We start from the raw sequence: 16,183 nt of genomic DNA, 5'->3' as shown, positions 1-16,183 counted from the left end.
AATGTTTGCGATATCAAAGATTCATTAGGGCACTCTTTTTGTAGTTCTTTAACTGGAATCTAATTTGAAAGCAGGGGCAGCTAAGTGGTGCAGCAGAAATAGCCTGGAGCCTAAAATCAGGAAGACTCAGGTTCAAATCTGGCCTCACACACTAGCAGTGTGACCCTGGGCAAGTCATTTAACCTTCATTGCCTCAGTTTCCTCATCTATAAAATGATCTGGAAAAGGAAATGGCAAATCACTCAACTGTCTTTGCCAAGAAAATCCCAAATGGGATCACAAAGAGCCAGGCACAACTGAAAACAACCAAAGAAAACAACAACGGGAAAGTAGAAATATCCCTTTTCTGTTTTCATTCATGATTGTGATGACTTAAGCAGTTAGTGTAGAGAAATATCTGTATAGGTTGATACAGAGGGTATAGCATAAGGTAGACTGGAAGAGGACAAGACAGGAGCTCAGCCTAGACCAAGGTATAGCACTAAGAGTTAGATGTTTTTCAAGAGTAAGCTTTTTAGAAAATGTTTGTATGCTTGGAATGTCTCTGAAAGCCTCACAGATTCCAGTCTTCAGCCAAGAAACCCAAATATTCACAGGTTATCTTTGGACGATTGATGGCTATTTGTGTACATGTTGCAGAAGATGGGAAAGATAATGCCTCTAACACGCAGTAGGTCATGGGAATATAAGAAAATTCCATGATCATAATCTCTGTGCTTTCTATGCACTGTTCTAGGTGCTGGTTTTGTAGACAAAAATGCCCTCAAAGACTTGTTACTATTTTTAAAAATAATTTGGACCTCATTAAAAGATAATGATTACCATTTGGGATCCAGTTCTACACAGAAAAGCATGTATGTTTATTCTTGGAATGGTCCCCTTAAGATTTCCTTCATCATTTTTCAGTCTACTTATTAGCTGTATGAATTCCAACTATCCATGAATCAGCGAATGTTTATTAAGCACCTACTACGTGTCAAGTACTGTCCTAAGCACCAGAGATACAAAAAGATGCAAAAGACAGTCCCTTACCTCAAAGAGTTTACTCCAAATCTGTGGTGCTCTGGTTTCTGAACCATGTTATTCCAGAAATGAATTTGCTTCTGAATCCTTGTTAAGACAATTCCTTAGATGTTCCAGGTATTTTATCAAGTTGTCAAGAAAGTGGAAGGTGTGAGGAATGCAGAGAAGTCACAGTTACTATAGACAGAGGGAGGAAGTTCAATGGTGAGTAATAGCCAGTGAGGTTTCAGGGCACTCGATATCTTCACCCTGCAGAGGAAAGGGAGAACACAGGCATGGATTCCAGGGAGATTCCTGTAGGGAATCCCACTTGAAAGGAAGCAAAATTGAACTGTTTCAATGTTTCCTTGGGTCATATGTGTTTATAGCTGGAAAGGACCTTCAAAATCATCTAGTTGTTCTGTGAAGTCTGGATTCAAGCAAAAGGCTGAACCTGAGGACCTAGGGTGCCACATGTGGCCTTGAGGCCACAGGTTCCCCACTCTGATAGTGGAACCTTCTCACTTTACAGATGAGGAAACTAATAATTGACAGTAATTGACAGAGCCAGGAATTACTCCCTGGTTTTCCAACTCAAAGTCAACATCATTGCCACTGCACCAAGCTGTAAAAGACCATTGATGACTTTGAAACTGGTTCATTGCCTTTCTGTGTGACAGAGTGTGGAGAATAGTTCAAGTGCAAGTGACATTTGGGAGCAGTCTTTTTGGGGGGACAAAGGAATCAAAAGGGCAGCTAGGTGAGATAGTGGTTAGAGCACGGGACCTGGAATCAGGAAATCTCATCTACCTGAGTTCAAATCCAGCCTCAGACCTTAACTAACTGTGTGACCCTGGGCAAGTCACTTAATCCTATTGGATGCAGTTTCCACATCTGTAAAATAAGCTGGAGAAGGAATCCAATATCTTTGCCAAGGAAACCCCAAGTCGGGTCACAGAGAGTCAGACAAGACTGAAGTAATTGAATAGAAACAGAAAGCAAAAGGGAGCAGGAAGCAGTCCCCTTGTGGACTCTCTCTCTCTCTCACACACACACACACACACACACACGTCATCCATTGCTAACTCCACTCTGGTTCTGGGATTAGAAAAACAGTGTCAGGGGGTGGAAAGACCACTGAAATTAGATTCAAGAGAGACCCAGGTTTGAATCTCAAACTTTCTAGTTGTACGTATTATCCTGACTCGAATGCTTAGAAATGTCTCCCTTTGCTGCAATAAGTACAGAAGTGGGAAGGCTCCTACTCTTGGTAGTAGTATATTGCTAGATGGTTCAGTGGGTAGAGCACTGGACTTCAAATTAGGAAAACTTGAGTTCAAATTCAGCCTTAGATACTAGCTTGTGTGACTCAGAGCATTTCACTTAACTGCTTACTGCCTCAATTTCCTCACCTGTAAAATGGGAATAATTATGGCACCTACCTCCCAGGGTTGTGTGGATAAAAGGAGATATTTGTAAAGTACTTTTCAAACCCTAAAGCTCTGTATAAATGTTAGCTTTATTAGGATTTAGCCTTGTAGAGTGCCTTAAAGTAAAATCCCTATAGCCATAGTGTTATACTGGAAAGAACACAGTCTGGGGAATCTAGTCACCTGGGTTCTCATTTCTTCTCCTTCACTAACTAAGCTGGCTTGTCTGGATGTGGTACTGTGGATAGAGAGAGCTTAGGACTTGGAGATAGGAACACCTGAGTCTGAATCCTCTCTCTGTGATCTTGAATAAGTCACTTCACCCTGTTTGCCTCAATTTCCTCATCTGTAAAATGGGGATAATAATAGCACCTTCCTTGTCATGAGGATCAAATGAGATCATATTTCTAAAGCATTTTGCAAACCTTAAAAGTACTTTATAAATATTAGCTATTATTGCTGTTATTATATCTGTAAACTTAGAGGCAGTATGGTGTATCATAGCCAGGAAGACCTGAGTTCAAAGTCCCCCCTCTGACATATGCTGACTGTGTGATCCTGGACAAGTCCAGGATTCCACTAAGCTCCTGATCAATCAGGCTCAAAGCCTATGTGTCATCCTCAACTCTTCATTCTCTCTCATCACCCTCTCCCCACAGCCAATCAGTTGCCAAGTCCTGTTTTTCTACCTTTCTAAGTAAGAAGTCCCCCCTTCTCTCCTCTGACACTGCCACCACCCTGGCACCATGCCCTCAGCATCTCATGAAAGGACTTGCAATAGCTTTCTGATTGATTTTGCTGCCTCAAACCTCAATCCACTCCAGTCCAGCCTCCATTTAGCTGTCAAATTCATGAAGATCTGACCATGTGTCTCACACACACACACACACACACACACACACACACACACACACACACACACACATTCAATAAACTCTAACTGTTCCCTGTGACTTTCAGGATCAAATATAAAATCCTGTTTGACTTTTAAAATCCTTTACAAACTGATCCCTTCCTACCTTTCCAGTCTTTCCCTCCTTGTGGCTCTCCATCTCCAGTCACTGGACATTTTCACTGCCCATCCCCCCATGCCTGGAATTCTCTCCCTCCTCATCTCCACCTCCTGGCTTCCCTGCTTTCTTTTGAAATCGCATGTTCTACAAGAAGCCTTTCCTAGTCTTGCCCTCTGGGATTATCTCTACTTTCCACTGTCTATATCTTGTTCAATTTGCATATTGTCTCTCCTTCCCTGCCCCCCACTTTTGACCGTTAGCTCCTTAAAAGCAAAGACAATTTTTTGCCTTCTTGTGAGTCCCCAGAGCTTAGCACAGTTCGTGGTACACAGTAAGTTTTTAATAAATGCTTGTTGATTTTATGTAACTTGATTCAACCTACTCTAGGCAGCTAAGATGGTAGGTGGTAGAGACAGTGCCAACCTGCATTGGTAGAGGGACTTTTCTCCCTCATTATTCCCATGAATTCTCAGATCTGGTCCCTATCCCAGGCCTCCAAGCTGAATGTTGAAGTAGAGGACACTCAAGCAAACTCTCGCCCTCCAAATCTGATTCTGTATTATCTGGGCCAGGAACATCACAGCAGGAATACTATATGAATGAAGGTGTCATTCCTTACCTTTAGCAAGTCAAGCATGGCATAAGAAAAAAGCAATAAATTTGGGCCAGGAATATACGAAGTACAAATTCATGTATAAAGATGATGTTGCCTATCACCAGGAAGGCAAGCACGGTGTATGGGACAGAGCACGGAACTTGGCAGTCAGAAGACCTGGGTTCAGACTTCAGTTCCTCCATTTGACTATCTTTGTGACTTCGGCAAATTTAATTTAATCTCTTTTGCCCACAATTTGTTCATCTGTAAAAATGAAGGGGTGTTGACCAGGTGATTCATAAGATCTCTCTCACCTGTGAAGGTCTGTGATCCTGGTACAGGTATGTACTTTGAATCATTTTTTCCAGGAATGGAAAGGGAGTGTCCCTGTACCCTATTTGTTCATCCCTCAAAGCCAAGACAGGGCATTCACCAGAGTTCTAGCCAGGCTAAGGGTGAGGTCTGTAACTAAGGTACCAAGGAAACTAATCAAACCAATGAATGAATGACCTTGGCCTTATCAGCACTGTGTTCTCACAATGTTACCTGGTATTCCATGATCTTGCGTATATTATCTGAATGTTTGTTTTGCTTATTTGAAGGTCTCCAGTGGTTTACGAGTGTGGGGTTCCATACTCCTTTCCTCCTAGGCAGATTGTTTCCTCTGTTAGCCAGGAGTTAGATGAGGTTCCAAGGGAGATGAGTGATTTCACTTTTGCTCTTTCATTTACTGAAAAGAAGGCTGAAGGGCCAGGTGCCAGTTACCACTGGCATTGCCCCAAGTCAAACTAGACCTGAGGAGTGAAGGAAGAGCACAAGGAAGGATAGTTTATTACCCAGAACATGGAAGAGATTGATGGCAAGGGTGCTGTTGCAGATATAGGGGTAAAGGAAAAAGAATAGTCTTTCAAGGCATTTTTCTCTCCCCTCATCTAATAATAACAAACAATTACATAGCATTTTTCATGGTTCACACAGAGCACTTTCCTTACAACAACTCAGTGAGGTAGGAACTATATTGTTATCATTTTACAAATGAGGAAACTGAGGCAACGTGACAGTGGACGATCACTGAATTTAGATTCAAAGGAGCTAGTTTCCTAGCTGTGCTACTTACTGCCTGAATGATCTTAGGTAACTCATCTAACTTTTCCAGGCTTTAGTCTCATTAATAAAATGAAGAAATTGGATTGAATGACTTCAGAGGTCCTTTCTGGCTCGAATGAACCCACGACTCTTGGAGACTTTGAAAAGCTAAGTGGTCACAGAGCTAAGCAAAGGAACTGAGATTTGAATACAGCTTTCCCAATTCTCTTTCTACCCTGTTCTTTCCTGAAGAACTTCAGAAAAAAAATTCGAGGAAAGGAGGAGGGTGATGATGAGGATGATAGCTACATGGCATTTTTATAGTTACATACATTTTTAAAGAAATAGTTAATTTTTCCCAATGACACATCAAAACAATTTCTAACATTCATTTATTAAAATTTTGTGTCTCTAGTTCTCCCCTCCCTCCCTCCTCCTCCCCTCTCATTGAAAAGACAAGTAATTTGATATAGGTCATACATGTGCAATCATGTGAAGTGTATTTCTAATTCTTTTTAGTTATGTAGCACTTTTAAGTTGGCAGTGTGCTGCCAACCTGGAGGGATTCCATTGGTCTGACAGAAACAAAATGGCGGAACTTTGGGAGTGGTTTTTCTTTTGTTTGTTTTGACTGTGGTTTCGTTGGAGTAGAGAACCCTGGTGAAGAAACTCCCTCTATTGGAGCAGGTCTCTGTTCTATTTACTGTGCTCAGTTTGTAATATAGAGACTTAAAGAACTGCTTGTGGGCACTGAGAGGCAGTGGATTGCCCAGTCACATAAGCCACTCCGCCTCTGGAGTGGAATTTGAACCTAGGAATAACAGGATACATCTCTTTACACTGACCCAGGGAAATGCACTTTTTTGTTCAATTGAATTAAACTGCCAGGTCCTTGATACATGTTGTATATTTAATATAATTTTAAGTAGATGAGTAAGATGATAATTTAGATTTTAATTTTCCTCATTCTTTCGATGATAAGCACCGTGTAGGGCAAATAATAAGGAACTTGATGTCTGAGAAATCCCAGCTCTATCAGTGACCTTGGGCAAATTACTTTACCTCTCTGGGCCTCCGTTTTTCCACCTTAAAATTAGGGGGTTGGACTGGATCTTTTCTAAGGCTCTTTTCAGCTCTAGACATAGGAGACTACGAAATAGGTAAAAAAATGTGTCATGTGAATCCCCAGCTGTCTGTTATCATAATGTAAAATGGAAATGCCTTTTCATCATTTCAGTCAGTAAGTACCCAGAAATGAAAAATCTGCTTTCTGCCAATTGGTATCACCAACAAACCATAAGAAGTTTGTTTCAGTTGTACCAAGTTATCAGAGAGAATGAGTCTCACGTAGAGATAGCTCATCTCATAGCATATGATCTTTAAATTTTGTTTTGTCTCTGTGTCTTTTCTTTATTCTTTAGGAAAATAGGTCTTTAGAGGGCAGGGGTTGTCTTCTGTCTACTTCCTTTCCTTCCAGCTTTAATGTAATTTAGAATGTTTTTGTTCTTAGAAAGAGAAGTTTTTAATGTGAACTCTGCACAGTGGGTTGGACCAAATAGAAAAATTACAGGATCATAGATTTAGTGCTAGAGGGGACATCAGAGGTCATTGAGTCAAACTCCATCATTTTACTGATGAGAAAATAAAGACCGAGAGTGGGTGGTTAAGTGACTCGTCTAGGTCACAGGGCTTGTAAACGTCTGGGGCAAGATTTATATTCCAATCTTTCTGAACTCAAGCCCAGCACTGTATCTAGAGTCTTTAGTCCATGCAATGAATAAAGAAATGAAAAAGTATTTATGAAGGGTTCACTACTTTGCCAAGTTCTGTGCTAAGCTTTGGAGATTCAAATAAAAAAGTGTGGCAGTTCTTTCCCTCAGAGGGCTTATGATCTTTATTAAAAATAAATTTTATTAAGGTTTTCTTGGCAAAGAAATTGGGGTAGTTTTCCATTTCCTTCTCCAGCTCATTTTACAGATAAGAAAACTGAGGCAAACAAGAGTAAATGACTTGCCCGGCCTCATGCTGCTAGTAAGTGTCTGCCTTTGAACTCGAGAAGATGAGTCTTCCTGACTCCAGGCCCAGCACTCTATCTACTGTGCCACCTAGCAGTTGCCCCCTCTTTTAATTTTCCCCAGAATCTTCCCTCTTTTCTTTTCCAAAGAGTCCAACTCTTATACGAAAGGTGTTTTTTAAAGAAAAAGAGACCAAAAAAAAGTCAGCCAAGCAGGTCAGCGCATTGAAGCACTTCTTGCTCTCTCCTCTCCCCACTGTGTATACAATGTTCCACACCTGTGGAAAGGGCGTGTATGGGTGGTATCTTCTCATATTTCTTCTTTGGGGCCAGCTTCTTCCTTGTAATTCTGCAGCATTCATATTCGATTATTTTGTGGTTGTTCTTTCATTTCCATAGCTATAGTCATTGTATGTATTCTTTTCTTGGCTTTTGCTTGCTTCATTTTTATCAGTTGGCATCTTTCCATGCTTCTCTGTATTCGTCATACTTGTCATTTCTTTTGACACAGTAATATTCCATACCTCAATTTATTTAGCTGTTTCCCGATGGATGGGTGCCTGCTTTGTTTTTAGGTCTTTGCTACCACAAAAAATGCTGCTAGAAATATGTTGGTGTATGTGAAGCCTTCCTTCTTCTGGGTGACCTCCTTGGGCTATATCCCTGGCAGTGTAGTGTTTGGGTTAAAAGGAATGTCCCAGCTAAAATTCCATGTCCTCCAGGAAGCCTTCCAATGCCCTTTCTCTGTTAATTGTTTCTTATTTATCCTGTATGTAGCATGCTTTACACACACACACACACGTATGCACACACACATGCATGCATGCACGCACTCACGCACACATTTGTTTGTATGTGTGTTGTTTCTCCCATGAGATTGTAAGATCCTTGAGGGCAGGGCCTATCGTTTGCCTCTTTTTGTATCCTTACGGCTTTGCACAGTACCTGGCGCATGGTTGGCACTTAGTAGATGTTTATTAAGTGAATGAATGGACGTCTTAGCCACTTTGTATACTTCTCAATTGCTTTCTGGTATGGATGAATTAATTCACAGAGAATCTTGCATTCTAATGGGAGGATATATATGGAAATTGTGGCTAGAAAAGGGCAGATTTGGAAAGTCACAGAGATGGTGAGTTTTGTCCATAGTGTAGTCAACTGATGTGCCCCTTTCAGGGACAGTGGTGGTATGATAATGTGATGTGATTACTGAGCCCAGAGCAGGAGGACAAAGAGGAAGGAAAAGGCTTCTGTTGTGGAAGTCGGATGGATTCGGAAGCCTAGTCTGCTCCAGGTGGGTCTAGGGATCGTGCTTGCTCACTAGCCAAAACATCTCAATGTATTAACTCCCCCAAAGGGTGATTTCCAATAGGGACTGGGATAATTTTTTCTGGTTTCTGTCCAGAAGTGCTGGTCCAGGAGGGGAGACTTTGACCACGACAGGGTAGATCACAAATCTCCATCAAGAAAGCTTCATGTCTAGAATTAAAGGTCATGCTAAGAGTTCATTGTAAGATCAGAAACATTTTAAGTTCAGTCAAAGGGACATAGACAAGCAAGTGCTTTCCAGCCTCCTTGAAATTACTGGTGGCCTAAAGGGCAGGTCAAAGAATGAGGAAAGATTCCCCTGGGGAGCTAATTCCCTCAGTTTTGAGGCCAGCTATTCTGCTTGGCAAGGGAGTCAATTGTTCTAAGTTGATATTTCCAACCCTGGCCCCATTTTCATTTCTTGTAGGCACCAAGGATGCTGACAGGTGAATTGTGTGGAGAAGGAGAGCCCAGACATTGGATGACTGGACTCTGCTTGAGAGATAGCATCGAGAAAGCGCTTTGTAAACCTTGCAGTGCTATACATAAATACTATATGTTAGTATCCCAAGAATCTAGAAAGCATAATGGATAAGGAAGAAGGAGCCTTCGACATGAGGATATGTTCGCTTCCCACTGTTCGGCAAATGGAAAGTCTCAGTTGGAAGCGCAGCGTTAAAGGCAGCCTTACGCATGAGTGAAATAGGCAGCTGTCTCTGTGGTGCTGTTGGAGGGGCAGCCCACTTGCCCCAACCATATATTCAATACCTAAAACTTCATCATTAGTAATTAAAACAATGCCTATCCCAGACTCTGATTTCATCCATTATTTCGTTTTACCCATTTTTCTAGGCCCTAATTTAAAAAAAACAAACAATACCATGAAAGGTTTATACATTAAACGGCTATCAGTCATATATAATGTATTATATTAGATATTTTTAGGTGTTTTCCTGGATCAGTTAGCTGAGATCAGGGAAGTTGGGAAATCAGACTTGATGAGAGAGGAGGCCAGGATAGATTTGCAGCTAGGGACACTGTCTAGAAGAGGATAGACTTGTCTGGGTGGGGTGCGACAAAACAGAGGGCACCGGCCTTATGGAAAGTGAGGGAGAGGGGACTGTTTCATTAGGCAAAACCATGTGACTGGGAAACTGAGCAGAAAGAATCCAGACCCCTGGGAGAATTTGGATCTGAGGCAGAACGGTCTAAGCCCACTTTGTGGGTGAAAGGCGGGGTGTAAGCAGGGGCAAAGAAGAGCATACATATAGGAAGTAGCATACAGGAGCCTGTGCCTGAGCCAATGGGGACTGCATGGGGGGAGGAACTAGGCTGATTTCAGATGGATTAAAGCCAGCTTTGCCATTTGTATTACTATGGGTGAGGCATAGGTTTACAGTCTGCAAACCAGAAGTGTTCTTAACAATCACTTTATCTTTTGGCTTCAGTTTCCACATCTGTAAAATGGGAATAATAACACTCGCATTCTATATTTTTTTAAAAAGATATTTATTTTTACTTTACAACAGGAAGTCCCACAAGCTTTTGAGCTTTAAATTTTCTCTGCCTCCCTTCCCTCCTGCCTCCCCAAGGCAGTGTGCAGTCTGATATAGGCTCTGAAGATACATTCATATTAAACATATTTTCACATTAGTCATGTTGTAAAGAAGAATTATTGCCAAAGGAATGAACCCCAACAAAGAAGAACTAAAACAAAACAAAAAAGAGACAGCAAGCAGTACGCTTCGATCCGCATTCGGATTCCAAAATTCCAAAATAGCATTTTCCCATCATTGCATTCCATATTTCTTTTTTAATAATTATTTTATTTGTTTTCAGTGTTCTATAATCACTTCCATATATCCCAGATTTTTCCCCTTCCCACTCCTTCCCCGAGATGGCTTGCAATCTTATATAGGTTCTACACATACATTCCTGTTAAATACAATTTCACCATAGTCATGCTGAACAGAAGAATTAAAATGGATGGGAGAAATCATAAAACAAAACAAAACATAACACAAAGGAAAATGGTCTGCTTCATTCTGCGATCCAATTCCACAGTTCTTTCTCTGGATGTGGAAGGCGCTTTGCCTCAAAAGTCCATTGGGAATTTTTTAAGCCTTTGCATTGTGATGAAGTTCTAAGTCTACCAGAAAAATTCCTCGCACACTGTGGTTGTTGCTGTGTACGGAGTTCTCCTGGTTCTGCTCCTTCCTTCAGCATCAGTTCATATAAGTCTTTCCAGGCCTCTCTGAAGTCTGCATTCCATATTTCATAATTGTTATGCTGACAAGCATTTAACTAGCCTTTATACAGCACTTCAAGGTTTACAATCACTTTATACATATTATCTCTTTGATCCTCACAATCATCCTGGGACATAGGCACTACTTTATGAATGTGGAAACTGAGGCAGACAGAGGCATGTCCAAGGTCACACAGTGAGTGTCTGAGGTCATATTTCAACTCAGGTTTTCAGGTCTAGTATTCTACTCCCTGCACTACCACCTGGCAGCCTCTCTTAAGCAATTGCTGTGTGCCAGGCACTGCTCAAAGCACTAGGGGTACAAAGAAGGAGAGATGGCTCAGTGGGTAGAATGCTGGGTCTGGAGTCAGGAAGATTTGAGTTCAAATCCAGCCTGAGACACTTGGTAGCTGTGTGACTCTGGGCAAGTCACTTAACCCTGTTTGCCTCAGTTTTCTCCGAGTCAAATGAGCTAGAGAAGGAAATGGCAAACCCCTCCCATATCTCAGCAAAGAAAACCCCAGATAGGGTCATGAAGAGTCAGACATGACTGAAATGACTCAACAGCAAATACACACACACGCACACACACGCACATACACATATGCACTCTGTCAATTGTGAGTATAAGCTATTTTAATAAAATTATTTTAATTATACCTCTAAGATTAGATCTTGGAAAACATTTGCTGTTGGCATGCCTCCTACTCTAGAGAGGAATCTCTTTGATACTCAGTTTGAGTCCTAAGGTCTCAGCTTTTGAGAACTCCATGAAGTGCAATTCACCCTTGGGAAGAGCTCTAAAGATGAGAAAGAGGAGATGAGGGGTGGAGGGTTGGAAGGGAGAGAGAGAGAGAGAGAGAGAGAGAGAGAGAGAGAGAGAGAGAGAATCCATTTTAAAATGCAGCCGTGTAAGAGTAATGATAGGTTGCTTTTGCTTTCCTCTGGGGGGTGAGGGAGGGGTGGGAGGGCGTGAGTCCCGCTTGCCTCAGCACTCTCTGAAGTGCATTTTAGAGAAGGTAGGCTTCAGGGCTCTGGCAGAACACGCTGCCTGGTCCCAGAGTCTCACCCAGGGTCTTGAAGTGGCTGTGGTAGAGAAAGCTAACCTTGACATTAGGCGGCGGTTCTGACAAATGTTGTGTCTCCTTACTGGGGAAGCTGTCTTCATCCTGCACCAGTTTTATACTTTAGACCCATTCTTTCTTTCTCACAAAGGCAGACAAGAGATTTAAGAACGTAAGCCAGGGTTTGGGAATTTGTCTGATGTTCACATAAATATATGTTTTGGTTTTGGTAGGGAGACTGTTTTCTTTGAAAAAGGAGCAAAGATATAGATAGTCAAAGACAGAGACCGCCTGCTAAACAGGGCTGCCCTCAATGCCAAATTACTTCATGGCATCTAGAACTCGGTGGCTGTGTAGCCACAGGATTTGTTCCATATTCCAAAAAGGAACTTGGCTCTCCGTGGACACTGTAATGCTTTCCAGGACTGTGGGAAGGTGCTTGTGCCCTAGAGTGGTCAGACCCCATCCACTGCAGAGCAGAAAAGCAGTCTTAAAGGAGCAATGATTCTTTCCTTCTCACTGAATCTCATTCTTGAACAACAAAATGATGCCAGGATGCCAAAGTCCACCAAATGAACATGTCTTGCAGGTCTGGAGAAGGTTACTAAAGGCTTCTTGGATTTTATTTTTCATAGAAATGAGTTTTTAATGATTTTTTTCAATTGTCAGGCACTATTCCCCCCCCCCCCCCCCCACCTCTCTTCGTTGCCTCATTGGAAAAGAAAAAAAACAAACCAAACCCTTGTAGCACAGAAGCACAGTCAAGGGAAACAAATCGCCATGTTTGCCATGTCCAAAAATACGTCTCGTCCTGCACATCAGTTCATCACCATCCTCTGTCATGGCATGGGTAGCATTCTTTATTACTAATCCTTTGGAATTCTGGTTGATCATTGCTTTCATTCTTAGTCTTTCAGAACTCTTCCCTTTTGCAGTTTTGATGTTCTAATACAAATTACTCTCCTCGTCCTTCTCCCTTCCCTCTGTATCAGTGTGTCCAAGTCTTCCCAGGCTCCTCTGCAACCAGCTTTTTGTTTCTTAATAACACAATTGTAGTCCATTAGATTCACTTACCACAATTTGTTTATCCATTCTCTGGTGGATGTACACCCCCATGAAAGTTAGTTTTTAAAAAGACTTTAAAACTATAAGCTATTAGAAGCCAGGGATCATATCCCAGATTTTAACCTTGGCAGATCCAGCCTCAAGATCAGGAGTGAGAAACCTCCAGCTTCAATGACACATGTGGCCCTCTAGGTCCTCAAGTGCAGCCAAATTTCACGGAACAAATACCCCTTAATAAAAGGATATGTTCTGTAAAACTTGGTCTCTGTCAAAAGGCCGCAACTGGGGACCAAGAAGGCCACATGTCACCTCAAGGCTGCAGGTTCCCCACCCCTGTGAGCCCAGATCACAAAACTGTCATCCTGATCACCCAGAGGGTAGGAAAGGGATGCCTGGACTCTCATTGACTTGTTCATTCCCATTGAGGTGGTACACAAGAAACCTAGACCATCTGCCTTTGTAGCTCCATTCACACATCTATGTCTGCCTGGCTGGAGTCCCCTGTTTCTGTGGAGACAGCAAGCACACAAGCCTGGAACAGTAATTATGGAAGGATTGCTACATAGTAATCCAGTTCTTAGAGTATCTATAGGATAATAGGTTTAGAGCTAGAAGAGACCCCAGTGACAATCTTGATGGAGAAACGGAGTCCAAGGGAGGTTGTGACTTGTCTAAAGTCACACAGGTAATAAGTAACAGAACCAGAATTTAAAACCAGGTTCCATGGGTCTAAACCCAGAACATTTTCCACTGCACAATGTCATGACATAGAAAAACATGTTGAGTTGGAAGTCAAGAAATGGAGATATTGTCTTATCTCCTCTAGTAACTTGAAAGACTACCTACTGCCTCAGTAAAGTCCTACAGGGCAATGTTCCTATTATCCATCCTTCTGAATGTCTTACCCAGGATCAACCCATCCAGAGATTCCATCAGAGTCTGCAGGAACTTTTCCAGTCATTCCTTCATCCCAATTATTACCAATAATTCTTGTGTGTCTCTCTTTTCCTACCAGTATATCAGTCCTCAAAACAATTTGGGAAGCCGTTTCTATAGTTCATCCTCATACCCCAGGGCACAACAGTATAAAATTCACTAGATTTATCTGGTTTAGCTGATATTTGTAAGCTGTCCAAGCTTAGTGAATACCAGTACAAAAGATAAGTGCTAGCATGGATTACAGGATGGACTCTCAAAAGGGCTGGAGATGTTGATGCACAATGGACAACAGATGGACTAGGCGGAGACCTTTCCCTTCTTCTTAGGAAACCTGTCAAAATTGATGCATGCCCCCATCTTCCCATCTTCTAGCCCCCAGTATAATGACATCAGCTCTCCTCTTGTAGGCAAAGTAATATTGTACAAGAAAACTTCTAAAAAGAAGGAGGAAGGCAAGAATGAGTATCCAATGAGTCCAAAGAAGTACATAAGTTGTTCTGCAACTTGTCATTGTTATTGAACTAGTAACAAGTCAAGGAAGAAAGAAAGAAAGAAAGAAAGAAAGAAAGAAAGAAAGAAAGAAAGAAAGAAAGAAAGAAAGAAAGAAAGAAAGAAAGAAAGAAAGAAGGAAGGAAGGAAGGAAGGAAGGAAGGAAGGAAGGAAGGAAGGAAGGAAGGAAGGAAAGAAAGAAAGAAAAGAAGAAAGAAAGAAAGAAAAGAAGGAAGGAAGGAAGAAAGAAAGAGGAGAAAGGAAGGAAGGAAGTAAAGAAAGAGGAAGAAAGAAAGCCACTGACTTTCTAGGGACACTCTCTAGCTTCACAATATCCTCCTACTTTGTGGTGCCCAGAGCTGAATGCAATAGTCCTGTTGTCGTGTGAGTACAGAATATCACTTATTTCTTATGCTTCTCAAAAATCCTCAGGTCATGCTAGCTTTTTTGTTTGCTACATCTTTCTGCTAAATCATATTCAGCACTAAAAAATAGTCCATATCTTTTTTTGGACAGACTGCTATCTCTTTATGTCTAATCTAGACTATAAACCCCCTGAAGACATTTTCAATTTCTTTTCTTTGCATTCCCTAGTACAGTAGTGATCACCACCTAACTAATTGTGGTTTAATTGTTCTACATTGTAACCAAAAGCTTGGCATATAGTAGGCATTTTATCATTTCTAGTTGACTGTTTACTGTCTCCCAAACACTTCATGTACTTGCCAACTGAGTTCAGGCTTAGGTTTATGGCATCCTCTACACTTCAATTTCCCTTTTTCCTGTTTCCCACCTATTGAATTATTCTCAACCTGGTCACATGCCAATTCCTCCATGAAACTTTCTTTACTGCCCCTTGTCCTGCCCCCACCCTCTATAAAAATTATCCTTCTTTGTAGATATTTCTGTAGCAAATTGGTTATATCTCCCTTAGGAATAAATGCCTATTTCATTTTGTATTTTAGCTATTGGTATATCATCAACATTTCCTACTAGATCGAGCTCCTTGAAGGCGTGGGCCATTGTACTCATCTTTGGGTCTTGCTGCGAACCCAGCACAATGCTCAGCATCGAGACGTGCTAAATAAATGGTTTTTTGAACTTAAATTTGCTGTTGATGTTCTCCCAGTTATGAGCCATATCAGAGAAGCCAGATTCTTCCCACCACTTCCTGGGTAACTCAGAAGAGAACATGACTGAATAATTCTCTACATCCTTTGTGATGCTTTTTAAAAAAATTTGTGAAATAAAACAAGCATTTCCATAACATAGTAGAATATAAAGAGATGTTGGCACATGAAACTGCAAATCTTTCATGTATAACTGGCTATTTCTTTTAAATATATTCTAAAATTATCATGTAACTTTCCTTTTTAATTCCCTCCACCTACCCTGCCCTAGAGATGGCTACCATTAGACACAAATATGTATGTATGTATGTGTATATATATACATATATATACACACACACATATATTTATAATATGTAAAATCATTCTATACATACTTCTCTGGATGTACATATGCTAGGTAATGTGTTCCATGCTCTTCACATTTTCTTATAATATCTTTCCATCTAGGTCATGCGTCCATTCTGACTTTATCTTGGTAAATGGTGTGAGGTATTGCTCCGTGCCCAGTTTCTGCCAGACCGTTTTCCCAGTGATTTTTACCAAATGGTGAACTCTTATCCGAAAACCTTAAATCTCTCCCCTTGTCAAATACCAGGTTACTGTCATCGTTTGGTGCTATCAATGGTATGTTTAGTGTGTTCCACGGAGATTTACCTTGCTGCTTCTTAGCCAGTACCAGATAGTTTGATAATTACTGCCTTGGAATAGAATTCGGAATCTGGTGCTGCTCAGCATCCTTCCTTTACAGTTTTTCATTAGTTCTTTTGATATTCTTGACTTTTTTATTTTATTTTTAG

General features: G+C 41.2%; 1 protein-coding gene across 8 annotated transcripts in view; it reads left to right on the top strand.

The window, feature by feature from the left end:
- LHFPL2 (LHFPL tetraspan subfamily member 2) overlaps positions 1-16,183 on the top strand; it is a 241,756-nt gene that overhangs the window by 9,771 nt on the left and 215,802 nt on the right. Inside the window, exons 1-3 of one of the 8 annotated variants that reach the window (XR_011966524.1) lie at positions 11,687-14,637; positions 15,219-15,428; positions 15,834-16,010. The exons of 5 other annotated variants lie outside the window; for them this stretch is intronic. The gene's annotated coding sequence lies outside the window, so the exon portion shown is untranslated. Of the gene's footprint in view, positions 1-11,686; positions 14,638-15,218; positions 15,429-15,833; positions 16,011-16,183 lie in introns of those variants that run through there. 2 more of the 8 variants (XR_011966525.1, XR_011966526.1) reach the window with 2 other exon arrangements.

This window comes from Notamacropus eugenii, chromosome 4 (assembly GCF_028372415.1).
Source record: "Notamacropus eugenii isolate mMacEug1 chromosome 4, mMacEug1.pri_v2, whole genome shotgun sequence".
NCBI classification, from domain to species: Eukaryota; Metazoa; Chordata; class Mammalia; order Diprotodontia; family Macropodidae; genus Notamacropus; species Notamacropus eugenii.
Note: the sequence above shows the minus strand (reverse complement) of the source record. Positions and strands in the feature narration are given on the sequence as shown.